A 14,371-nucleotide genomic window follows, 5' to 3' on the forward strand; every position below is an offset into this window, starting at 1 on the left:
TTGCTTGACCCTTCCCTAAATCAACCAATTGACAAGGCTAACAGAATTTGTCAGCCTTTGTGAAATGGATTAGTTACTTCAATGATAGCTACACCATATAAATGGAATATTGAGTGATTAATAAAATTGCCAAATAGACAAAAAAACTACTCAACAAATTTTTGAGCCATAATGTAAAAATCCAACTTCGATCCAATGAAGTGTTGCACTCAAGACAAAGTGCATAGAAATTTGAAAAAAGAGGGTTGCGATCTGGTTGAGAAGCCACAAAAGAAATGTAGAAGTGCTTTTGGTGAGGGAAATCCATGAACTAGCCTAAGAAAGAGACTCAATCCAAGATAGTTTAAAGATTGAAAGCCTCACACAAATCACCAATGATATGCTCAGTGCCCATACACAGTCATTGTTATCTTGTCAATGAATTGATCCATAAAAATGTTTGTTAAGAGGGTGAAATAACTATAAGGACTAGGGGCCTAGCTCGATTGGTGAGAGCTTCTAGTGGTAAAGCATGAGGTTACGAGGCCTAGTCTCCTCCCAGCCCACATGATATCAAAGGAATTTTCCTACCAACTTCACTGGTCATGTTAAAAATTTTACTCAATGCACTATAGTTTATAGAAGGGTGCTATACCCAGTTCCTATAGTCTAAAAAGAAAGAGGCTTAAATCACCATGGCTCAATGCAAATCAATGGTAAGGAAAAATGATTTTATCTGGAAACAAGGTATGCCCATCAAATCTTACACAAGTTGTGAGCTCTATATTCCTCAACCCATCAATTATCAATGGTGAATACATTTTTGTATGCTTATACACCCAGACTATAGGCATGAGCCAATACAAATTATCTTACAAATTTAAATCCTATAGATTAATATAAAACTATTATAAAGAAACCGCTCCCAAATGAAAGATCACCAAGAAAAGGCTAAGATTTGCAAACAATGATCTCAAACCATAAACCATGTACAAGAGAATTGGGATTCTACAAAAAACAAATTTGCACTAATTCAAAGTACCAAGAAACACGAGACAAGTAGCAAACACATGATCCAAGTCAAATTCTTCAAATGAAATAGGGTGATGATTTGAAATTGCAATCACAAACAACAAAAGATACCTACAATTGAATAAAAATGATTAACAATCCATATTTTATCTAAGCTAGATATGGGACTAAGCATGATATTGGCCAATGGAATAGTGAATGCACTAAGAAGAGGGATGGTGGCAGGCACTAGCACCAATGCCACCACTATGATAAAAATTATGGCGCCACAAACCTTGATATGATAACAAAAAAACCATTAAGTTAGAAAGAAAGACTGTATAATTCTACTAGAACAATGTGATGTAGAATTCAACTAGCCCAATAATATCTTTGCATAAAAAGTAAGGACCTTTGATAAATAGAAACTCATGTTAGTTCAAGACAAATCATCTTAGAAAATAATAAAGCTAGCAGGGAAGGAACCTATAGGCACCAACCATTGGCCAATAACAATGAGATTATCACCTACAAAATAGATCATGGCCAAAGCAAACTTCACTCGATCAGAGAGAAAAGGTCTACCCATATCCTTACACTTCTACAACCAAATCTGATGAAAATAACCACTGATCATGCACAAACAAAAAAGAAAGACCAAGGCAATCTAGACAAATTATGATAAAAAGAGCCTCAGGAGCCTGCTCCACTGGCCAACAAGCATAACATTGGACTAAGAACCAAGGTACATGCAATGGATCACATCCTCCTTATACACAAAGAAATCTTGTAGGGACCTAAAAAAACTCACTAACAAATACTCTGATCAACTAGAAGGAAGTTGCAAAAAGAGACTTTGATACCATATTAAATTAGTTGTTTCCACCTAACCAAGAACCAATATGCAAATCATCCTTCACACACAAGAGAAGCAACCTAATAGAATATTATTTCATGAATAAACATATGTATTTGAAGGAGAGTACAAATATACAAGAGCCTTGGTGATAATGGAAAAGGAAATATAAGAGAACCAATGAGGTGTGAGAATAGGTAGAGGCTAGGTATAACCACTCAACAACTGAGCTACAAATACCAATGAACCTAGGAAATGATAAATGTAGTTGGTAACCTAAGTTGATCTTAAGTAAACATAAATAGATAAACTACTATTTAATCCAACACATAAAGGTATTGATGCAGACCATCATGATAATCCAACCAAGAACCTCAAATCATTTGTGAAGTTCAATCATCAACACAAATCTTCCAACATGTTAGAGGCATTGTCATATAATTCCCAACAAAATCATCAATCAAATAACCATTACCAAATCTTCTCCATAGATATCAATCCATAATGATTGTAAATCCATATATTATGAATTAAACCTGAATCATTTAAACTCTTCATCTATTCATTTCTTGCAAATGAAAACCAAGAATTTTCCCAAACTATGAAATTTACTCTATTCTGGTCATGAAATTACAGTCATTAACAGTCATTAATAACTCTTAAAATATTAATCACCTGGACAATCGCTCTAGTCAGATTCTAGACATGCTAGTTATAAAACTTTCAGCCAAGTTATAGAAAGATCCAATGGTTAACTCCAATGGTATGATGATTTTTCCAAAAATGGTCACCGTGAATCGGGGTTTCGGGTAGTTCCAAATGGTTTTCACCAAAACTCTCATAACTTTCTCAAAAGTGCATGAAATAAATTCAAACCAAAATAAATGGAAAGATTATTCAATATACTACACTATCATGATATAAATACACTTGCTTCCAGGCTATACATGGCCGCACAAGGCCTAGAAACAAGAGAAAAAACTTTCAAGACCACAAAACAAGAGATTGAAACAATGAAAATATGATATCAAAATGTTTCCAATGCTTTCCAATTCCTTCTCCAACTTTTACACACACTTATGAATGACCATTATAGAAGCTTTATAGTCTTTCCATCTTCACATGGAAGTTACAACTACCCAACTTCCTCTTATGACCATGCAACTTCCCATTTTGGTCTTTTTACAACTTTTGAAAAGTTGCATTTTACAACTTTTACAACTTTTGACTCAAATGACTTTAAACCTTCACAAGAACCTTAAAAACATATTAGGATGGAATAATAATATATTTTTGTCACCATTTTACCCTCAAAGGTTATTTTATACAAATTTTACCAAATGACTAATTCAAGACCTTATTAAGACAATTTGGACAACTCATTACAATTGACTCTTTTAGCCTTACATATTGATTCATATTGACTCAAAATGACATTACAAATGAAAATGTAATTGAATATACTTATGAATTTATTTTTATCCTCTTATAGACTCTTTTTGTGCCTTTTTGTTAAGTGCTCCTGCACTAGGTACTTTAGTGCAATGGGGGAAAGTTAAACATATTAATCTTAGCACATCGATCTCTATAGAAAACACTTACACTTTAGAAAACATGGAAGAAATCATACTCTTACACTTTGGTAACAAAAGAGGAATATGTTGAAAGTGGTCCAAGGACACTATTTGTAACAAGAAAATAATTTTTGAAGGAGACTAAAGATGAAAAAATATTTTTAGGAGTAGCTCCTAAGGTGTTGCAGGTAGCTACAACAAATGATAGTAGCGACATGCCTTTATAAGTGAAGGAGCTAGTAGAAGAATTTAAATAGTGGTTTCCTTAAGAGTTTCCAAAAGGAATACCACCTATGAGGAGAATTATTAATTACATTAATTTTATTCTAGGGGCAAGCTTACCCAACAAGATTGCATATAGATTGACCCTAGTAGAAAATGAAGAAGTAAAAAGGAAATTGCATGAGCTATTGGAAAGAGGACTGATTAGAGAGTGTCTTAGCCCATCTAAAGTTCCATTTGTGTTAGCACCAAAGAAGGATGGTGAATGGGGGATGTGAATTGACTCAAGAGACATCAACAAAATAACTATTTGGTATAGGTTTCTTTTACCTAGAATGGATAATTTGATGGACTACTTGTGGAAGGATAAATATTTCACAAAAATTAATTTAAAAAGTTGATATCACCAAATTAGGATAAGAGAGGGTGATGACTTGAAGATAAATTTTACGACAAAAGAGGGGTTATATGAATGGTTAGTAAAGCCCTTTGGATTAACAGAAACACCTAGTACCTTTATGGGGTTGATGAATGAGATATTGAAGCTTAGGAATTTTTTTTTGTTTATCTTGATGATATTTTTATTTTTAGTAGCAATAGAGAAGAACATTTAGTACATATTATCCTTTTTTGATAGATTTAGCAACTTTTTAAAAACTGGCAGGAGCAATAGGAGAGGCAGGAGCGACTGGTTTGAATTTGAATGGAGTAGGAGCGGGAAATTTGGGCGATGAAGGTTACAGGGGATCCCACGTGATCTCCACCATGGGAGAAACAAAATCTAAAGTGACTAATGACCGTCTCAATGGAACTTGGGATGGGGATCTTTGCAGGTTCCACCAAAAGGAAAAGCTAACAATACTGATAAACCTTGTGGTGTGTAGGGTCCTAGGAAGTCTACAGAGAATCTTAGGACTCGGGTGTCTCTAGACTGCAATAGGAAATGAACTACTTTGTTTGGGTCAAATCTTAAAGGCAAGGAAATTTTGCCTATTCCCCATAAATTGGACCCAGACTCTAGGTCTTATTCTATTTCCATTCCAGATTGTATGGTGGAAAGGAATATGGCTAACCTGGCCTCTGCCTTGGTTGGTAAGTTTATTGGTCCTCACCCTAATATTGAAGCTGTCAGGAATTGGGTGACCCAAAAATGGAAGGGAAAGGGTTAGATAGATGTGGTTGCCATGTCCAATGGTTTTTTCTTCTTTTCCTTTGCATGTGAGGAATACCTATGATCTGTCTTGACGGGTGGCCCCTGGATGCTGAGAAAATCATTGTTGGCTCTCAAAAAATGGGAACCAAGCTTCAATCCAAAGGAATGGGAATGTAATGAGGCTCCTATATGGGTGCGATTATCGATTTTTCCTATGAAATTGTTGGCATATGCACACTCCAATGAGACATTGTAGGCGATTGAAGGTTTTGTCATTGATGGCAACCTTGTAATCCTATGGCACTGGCAAGGCATTACACCAACAAGTTAGTGCACCGGCATCAACAGATCACACTCTACATTGGCACTCAGGACACCGGCACTGGCACAAAGAAAGGAAGTATACCGGCATAGAGGCCAATAGGATTTTCTTATATTATATTTTGTTTATTATTGTAAAAACTTTGTAAGCCAACTTGGCAAATTGTAAAATGAATCTTATATATAAAAGAGATCATCGTAGACATTTTGTGAGAAAGAAAAAAGCGATAAGCAAAAATATAAGGCATACCTATTATGCGAAATATAGGTTGAAGGGTTTATGTAAGAAGCAGAGCAGCAACCAGTACTGGATCTGGCATTATAGATGCTATTGTAAAGCAGTACAAGATATTGGATTTGTATAATCCACATTGTAAGTCAGTGAGACTTCCCATTGAGCAGTGAGCTCTAGGCAGTTGGCCTTCCTGCATGTGCAGGCCCCTATTGTAAGTAATATTCTCTTATTGGCCAGTGAGTGAATATTGTGGGTCACAAATCCCATTGAGGTTTTTCCCACACCAGGTTTCCTCATTAAATCCTTGTGTTATGATGTGCTTTTCATGTGGATGTTCTTAATTCTATTTATTAGATTATTTCTTGCATACCGGTACACTGTTATAATATGTTCTGCACGTTTTAAGTTAAGAAATTCTAATTTCCGGTTAGATACTGATTCACCCCCCCTCTCAGTATCTATGGGATTCCTAACAATTGGTATCAAAGCTTGGTTCTCTATTTTCAGAAGTCTAATAGCTTGAGGAAGATCTTGATAGTGGTAAAGATGGAAAATCTGATGAAGCAACTTGAAGGAGCTCTTTCAGACTATGATGCAGAGAAATTGAAAAATATCAAACTAGAAGATGATTTAACGGTAGCTCAGGATATCATTCAAGCACTTCAAGAGAATCTTACTGTTGCAAGAAATAAGAGAAGAGAACTTTGTGAAAAACTGTAAAATGAGAATGATGAAAAGGAATCACTTAACGATCAGATAAGCAAGCTGAAACAAGAGAACGTGACAACAAAGAATGAGATGCAGGATATGACTATGAGATTTTACAAAGAGATTGAGGATAGGAAGAAGAATGTAGAAGAATTGACGAGAAGACTAAGTGATGTAGCAAATGAGAACACAAGACTTAGCTATGAAAATGGCATGTTGAAGACAGATCTGATGCACACTCAGAATGACTCAAATGAACTGATGAGATAGAAAGAAGTATTAGAAAGAGAACTAGAAACTACAAATCAACATAAAGAAAAATTCAAGAAAAGCACAGAGGAACTTGGCACCTTGCTAAAGAATCAAAAACCTAAAGGTGACACTTCTGGAATTGGCTTTGAAGTTGGTGAAAGCTCCGGTACTGCAAATACTCAGGATCACAGCAAACTAGTAAGACAACCTAATGCTTATAAATTCAATGGAAAAGGCTTTAACTGTAATAAGTATGGTCATAGAGAAAATGAATGTAGATCTAGAAATTATCAGAATATCAACACACCCACCAATCAATGTTCAAAATGCAACAAAGTTGGTCACAACTCTGAAAAACTGTAGAATGAATGTAAGATGTTATGTTTGTTGAAGATTTGGACATTTATCTAATCAATGCAGAACACAAAATGGCATAGGTTATGGGAAAGCTATTCAGAAGAATAATGTGACTTGTTATGCATGTAACAAGATTGGGCATATTGCAAAATTTTGTAGAAGTAAAGGATCACTGGTAGACAACAAAAGTTCTAGCTTGAAAGGTAAAGAAAAAGTTGAAGAGGTTAAACAAGAATTCTCAAAATAATGGATTAGAAAAGCTGATCTAAATATTGGGAATACTCCTCCACTGGTAGAACCAATCAATGCTTCACCGGCAAGACAGAGTGATGCTTCATCGGCAGGACAGAGCAGTGCTCCACTGATAGGAAGTTCTTCATCTAATTGAAGAAACTTTCCTTGAGGGTTTGGCTGACACATGTGCTATTATTCCCTCTGTTAGAGACAAGAAGTTGGAAATTACTTGTTATTGGCAGACAATGTTAAGTGAATACTTAACCGGCATGCATTTAATGTGGTAGATGGCAAAAATATACTATAAATTTGAGGTTTTGGCTCCATTCCATTTCATCAAGATTTTAAATCTATGAAGAGCGTGAAGATTCTGAGCTAAGGCATTCCGAGCAAGAGGCAATAAAACTCCAAGCAATCATCCATCCTAAAGGTAGTAAAGGTATTTTATCATGGCATCCACCTCTGCAATTGAATATATAGCAAACCCTACTGTTGTCGAAGTGATAAAAAGACCTAGGCCCGTATTTCAATTAGTTCTCGAGGTAGCAAAGAAAGATGATACTATTTATGGTGAAAATGGATAACAACAATATTGAAAGACTAAATGAATTCAACCACAAAACCCTAGCCTAACAACAACAAAGATCCACCATAACATATGAAGATTACCTAAGACAATGCAAATCAAATGAAATCACAAAGATTATACCATCACATGTCCAATAGGGTTTTGATCTCCATTCTTCCTATCTCCATTGATCTTGCTTGATATATTTTCTCTCAGATTTTATATGTGCACAAGAGCTCAACAAAGAATGGAAATGTGGTTGCAAGTAGGCTTGATTACATATGCAAGTTCGAAAGCATAGTCGGGGCTGAATGCATAGTGAGGGTTTGATAATGAAGGAAGCATCTCCTTATATAGAAGATACTATATGAAATGGATGGATAAGATTGAGAGGTGTAAAAGAGGTCGGCTATGATTAGAGGGTAGGTAGAAAAAATAATAAAATTATAAGAGGGTAGGTAGTATAGGAATTAAGAGATGAATGACATGTGCCATGGGTAGAAAAGGCTAATGAATTAATTAAATAAATAAAGATTTATTTAATTAATAGAGGAAGTGGGATCAATTAAATAAAAAAGATATTTATTTAATTTAGGAAATAGGGTAATTTAAATAAATAAAAGTATTTATTTAAATGAGAAATAAGGCTAGAAGAGGATAAATGAATTAATTAAATAAATAAAGATATTTATTTAATTAGACTGGACAATGTTAGGTGTCTACATTTTGCCCCTCTTTGAGACAATGCAGCTTGTCGCGTTGTTTCAAAGAAGATAATATGAACTAATACAAAGTTGCCCCAAGATGGGAATGATATGCCCCCTCGAGAGATTGGATGAAAATGTCTGAAAAGATTGCAGACAATCTCTCGATAAGAAATAAAGGCTAGAATAGACTGATCGGATAGGATAGAGTGATAGAGTCACGGGATAATGAAGACTGAGTCGGGAGACGAGAGCTAGGGTAGTCTATAAGATAGACCATGAGGGGAATACATCTCATTGTCATCCACACCTTCAAGAGATTAGAGTGCAGAGAGAGAATAGAGAAGCAACAATCAATAGCGATGGCAATGGTGCATAGATTTGATCGTGTTCGCCGATTTCAGAAGCCAGCAGATGCAGGAGAGCTGGTAAGTACTGCAAAACATCCTTGTACTTTGCCGCAATAAATTTTGTCATAAATGCATGCTAGGTAGGGTAATAAATGTGTGTTTAGGTATGTCAAACAAGGTTAAAAAAAAATGCCAAGGTGCGTTTGTGCTGGTGCCAGGCACGTCTAGGTTAGCTAGGCTCGTCTGTGTTTGTGCCAGATGCGTATGTGTAGGAAAATGTATCTATGTCAAATGCGAGCGTGTTTGCGTTATGCAGGAGCGTTTGTGTTATATGGGTGCGTCTGTGTAGAGCAGGCGCGTATGTGTATTTTAGGAGCATCTATGCAGAGCAGGCGCATTTATGCAATATGTAAGTGCGTTTATGTCTTCAAGGTCAAATCGGTAGTTCTGTGATGAACATATGCTATCAATTGGATAAGCAGCTGAGAGGATACACTCAAGCAGGTTCTTTAAGGAAGAATAGGATAGCAGATAGGGCTAGGATTGATAATTCTATGATAGAACATATGTTGCCAATTAGGAAACTACTCAAGAGGATACACTCAAGTAGAGGCCCTAGGATAAGATAGATCGAGACACTTTGTGATGAACAGGGAATGCCAAAACATAGTACTTTGTGATGAACATGGATTACTAAAAAGAGCAGCACTTTGTGATGAACAGGGAGTGCAAAAACACGTAGTACTTTGTGATGAACAGGGAGTACCACTAGGATAAATAGCAACACTTTGTGATGAACAGTGAGTGTCACTAGGATAAATAGCGCCATATGATAAATATAAGCACTAGGATAAAGATAAACATTTTGTGATGAACAGGGAATGCCACTATGACTGACATGATTGATTTGCTTGATTGCAGGAGTACCTACCTATGCTAGAGTCACGAGAGAGATTCCCATCGACTCAGAGGTTATGACCAGAGCTGATATTTGAGGACAGAGCCGCGATTGAGGTTATGGGTTTGCGATTTATTCTGTATGTGCCTGAGTTTCAGGTGAACATGGGGTTGCTGACTGCACTGGCTAAGAGAAGGCACTCAGAGACTTGTAGTTTTTATTTGCCGATGGGTGAGATGACAATCACCATAGAGGATGTGTACAGGATACTGAGGATACCAATTGATGGGGAGTTATTACCCTATGATCGAGACAAAGATAGGGATGTAGTGAGACAAGTGTTTCAGGATCCAGGACTGGAGATGAGGGCTGGACACGTGGCATGGGACACGATGACCATGATAGGATTGGCACTACCAACATGAGTGATAAGTGCGTTCCTCTGTCTGGATAGGGTGATGCAAGGGGTGGTTGCAGAGGACACAAGGGCTAGGAGAGATGATCTTGGGGCTGGTCCTTCTAGGGCTCAAACTCCGTCAAGGCCAAGTGGCTCCGAGGGAGGGAGTTCATCATAGCCGTAGAGGGCTCCCTATGTATCAGTTTTTGTACCATTTTGTATTATGATGTAGACACCTTCGGGTGATTGTAGCTATATGATTTTGACATCATTGTATCATGACACTTTTGATTATATATATATGAGATGATCCATCCTTGCGGCAGCTATATGTGTGTGTACCTATGTGATGTATGTTTCTATGTGATGCTTATGTTATGGATGCAAATATGTACATAATGAAATGCAATATTTTTGTTCTTCTATGTTTTATATGTTATGCAAATGCAAATGTGAATGTATGAAATGCAGATGAATATGATAATGCAAATGACTATATATATGATGAGAATGTAAAATGTTCTAATATGTATTGTGTGCAAGATATGATACAATTGTGATATCCATATGTATGTATAAAATGCTGATTTGTGGTAATGAAGGTGCAAACTACATGAAATCCAAATATTTTTGGTGTTTCATTATACTCAGTCGTGTGATAGCAGGCTACACGAACTCAAGAAGGATGATGGAGGTCAATCAAGAAAGGGGGATGGAAGATAGAAGATATGAAAGTGAAAGAGCTTCTTATGCGTTATCATCATTGAGCTTTATTATGGCAAAATAGGTTATGACAATCGAGGCATATGTTCGACCCAGAAAGTCATTGTACCTGTTTGCATGGAGATAAGACAGTCACAAACAAGGAATGCCCTAGTTCATACTAGACTCATACTGTCCTCATATCCTTGGACAATTCATGTAGCATTACTAAGAGACAATCCGCAGACAGCAAAAGAAAAATAGGTGATGATACGCCATCCTCGCCTTTCTAGTCAAAGACATCTTGGAGATAAAATCTCTAGTCAAAGACATCCTGGAAAAGCTAAAAGACATGTCACCAAAAAGATAAAATCAAAAGAAAATAAAGACTCAACACCAACATCCACTGAAGTCCTCAAATTTAGTGCCTCTTGTTACTTGTATAAGTCTTATTTGATTGTGGTCACAATGTTTACTTTCACAAAAATGATAGATCGCACTGAACCATAATGTTGTCTGAGTCTGTTGAAAGATTTGATTTGTTGAAAGTCCATTGTTGTTGTTGTGTCTCATCTGAAACTGACTGAATCCATGAAACTGATACTTTATTGTGGAGGAGATGAAACTTTATTGCGGATTTGTGATGCAAATGTTGCTTTATTGTGGATTGTGTGCGGATAGACTGAAGAAAAGTGGAAGAAACTGTACTCCTCAAAACATGTGATGCTCTTAGTTCCACACGCATCACTAGATGTGGGATTTTCCTTAGCCACAGATAGGAGTTGATTTATTATGGATGGAAAGGGGTGAAAAGGAATGTTTATTATGAATGGTGAACCAATCTTTAGTAGATCAATAACAAGCCATGATGGGAACGTGTAAATTTTATTATGAATGAATAGGCCGTGAGTGTGTGCAAAGTGAAAGGATGAGATAGAATCCTGAAGGAGGGAGGAGCAATGTCTCTACACATGGCGCTGGTGATCTAGTTTTCACCATGGTACTTGCCGAGGGCACCACCAAAGTGGTTTTCACCATTGGACAAAATGTTTTTTCTTTACTTTTTTGATTTTTTGATTTTTTTGTTGTCACAAGGCACCTTTTTGCCAGGTTTTCACCAAGTAACGATTTTTTTTTGTATTTTTAATTTTTTTAATTTTTTTTTGTATTTTTGGATTGGGATACTCTGAAGAGCTATCTGTAAAACCTGTGAAGGTGCATGTTGTTGATAGGATCCTCCAAAGGTTCACCCTCTGTGGTTGAGAGTTGATATGCACCAGATCCATATGCTATTGTGATGATGTAAGGACCAAGCCAGTTTGGTTCGAACTTGCCCTTCTTCTCTTTGTCTTGCTGATTTTTTGGATTCTCCTTAAGAACTAAGTCACCCACCTCAAGTGTCCGAGGCTTTATCTTATGATTGTAGTTGCATTGTTCCTTGATTGAGTGATGTGTAGCTCGAGCGACTGTCTTCCTTGATAAAGGAACCGAGATAGAATTACTAGCGTGTAGACTACACAGGCCCATATGTGTGTCACCTAAAGAAGTTTGGGCATCATTGATAACAAAGTCCTTCAAGGAAGCTCCATTAAAGGCCCATGTTGTATCACCAGAAGGGAAAGGATGTGCGGAACAAGTGAATGAGTGATGAAGGCTTATGATTGCGAAAAGAACTGAAAGTAGGATAGCATGATGGAGACTTATGATCAACAAGTATGCTTTTTGACTTAAAATTGTCAAAATTTTGGCCCCAGTTATTTTGATAGTAGGGGAGATCATCTCTTTCTCTTTTTATGTTCATAGGATTTTTATCCTTGACTTTGATTTTTGCAGAGTCCAATAGCTTTTGATTTTGATTTGGACTGAACGACTTCTCTTTATTTTTGAATTTTAGATTTTTCTTTTCAAAGCTTGATTTTTGATCCCCAATTGGTAAGGGCTTTTGTAATTCTTGTTGATCCAAGTCTAGGAGAGGAATGGAAATGGAATGAGTGGTTGATATGGTAAAGCTATGTGAGTTCTCAAGAGGGCTAGAGATACGCTCAATAGATTCTTCACTGGAACCACTCTTAGGACTATTGATATCAAGAGCTGCTTGCACTACTAGAGGAGATTTGCATTCAGACTTAGTAGCCACAACACTAGGTGCTTCGTACCTAATTCCTTGGCATTGCAAATTATTTGTAGGTTTTTCTTGTCAAATGAATACCTTAGGAGATAGTGGGAGTTGATCAACATGAAAGATATACTCACCACATCCCATGTCTTTAACTTTGAACTTTTCTTTTATCTTTGCTTGCTTTGATATCGAATCTTTCAAGGATTCTGGATCAACATATGTTGATGAAGGAACAACCTCTTGATTGACCGGGATTGCTATTTCCGATTTAGGTCGCAGATTGTTGCAATATATGAATGGATTTGGATCACCTTTGATGGTCACTTCAACTCCATTATGAGGAAACTTAATGCATTGGTGGCATTTAGATGGGACTGCTCTCATCTCATGAATCCAAGGATGTCCTAGCAATATGTTGTATGTGAGATTAAGGTCTAGGACTTGAAAAATCACATCTTTTGTAACTAGTCCAACTCTGAGAGGCAAGGTGACTGTACCTTTGGATGAACGTTCTTCATCATCATATGCTTTGATGGTAATTTTGTTTGTAGCATTCACATCATTTTTAGAATATCCCAATTGTTTAATAGTGTTCAAAGTACAAATGTTCAAACCTGCTCCTCCATCTATCAGGACTCTTTTTATTCGATGTTTGTGTAGGAAGGCTTCAATGTGTAACGGTGCGTTATGTGGCTGACTCACGGAGGCATCATCGGCTTCTGTGAATGTAAGTGAGTGTGGAATGGAAAGGTATCCCACCATGGCTTGAAACTGGTCCACGTTCAAATCAGTAGGGATAGAAGTGTCTCTCAAGATTTTGTCAAGAATAGCTTTATGTGTGGGGGATATGCGTAAAAGCTCAAGGATGGAAATAAGTGTGGGTGTCTTCCCTAGCTGTTCTACAAGGTCATACTCAGGTTTGGTTGATGAGGAAGCTATGTTTTTGGCTGGAGCACCTTGCAAAGTGAATTTACCTCGACGAGTTGTGACATTACATTCAGAGGTAGGTTCAGAAGAAGATCCAATGCCTTTTAGGACAATCTTAGGTCTATGGGTAGAATTCTCAGGTGTTTTGTCCTTGATGATAATGGTAGAGACATCATTGTCCATCAAAATGTGATTGACAATTGAATCATAGTTATAAGATGCTCTGGTATAGTTGGTCTGGTCATCTGTGGCTTTATCTTTTCCCTTGTCATGTTTTGGGAATGGTTCCTTAAACATTTCATGTTCTTGGTTAGATGAGTGTCCTTCAATCTCAATGTCACCTCTATCAATAAGATCTTTTATGATGTTCTTCAGTTGATGGCAATTTCTTGTTTTATGTCCTTTGCTCTTATGAAATTCACAATATTCATCATCATTCCACCAATTTGGTTTAACCTTTGGCTCATATGGAGGAAAATCTAGAATTGTGATTATCTTGTTTGCCACTAGCTTTTTGAAAATGGACTCAAGTGGTTCTCCCAATGGGGTATACTTCCTTGATGATTTGGAAGTTGTTTGAGTATTCACTTGATCTAGAAAAAATGATTTTGGGTCGCACTGTATTGGCATCAACAACACCATCATTGACTGTGTTCTTGCTTTTATTCCGAAATCTTGGCTTGTCTTTTCCTTTATAGTCATCTTTGTTTTCCTTGAATATCTTAATGACTCCTTGTTCAGTTAGGACCTTCTCTATTGCTAAGCCTTTTTCAATGATGTCCTTAAAAGTGGACAAACAAGCTT

Source organism: Cryptomeria japonica, chromosome 6 (assembly GCF_030272615.1).
Source record: "Cryptomeria japonica chromosome 6, Sugi_1.0, whole genome shotgun sequence".
Lineage (NCBI taxonomy): Eukaryota > Viridiplantae > Streptophyta > Pinopsida > Cupressales > Cupressaceae > Cryptomeria > Cryptomeria japonica.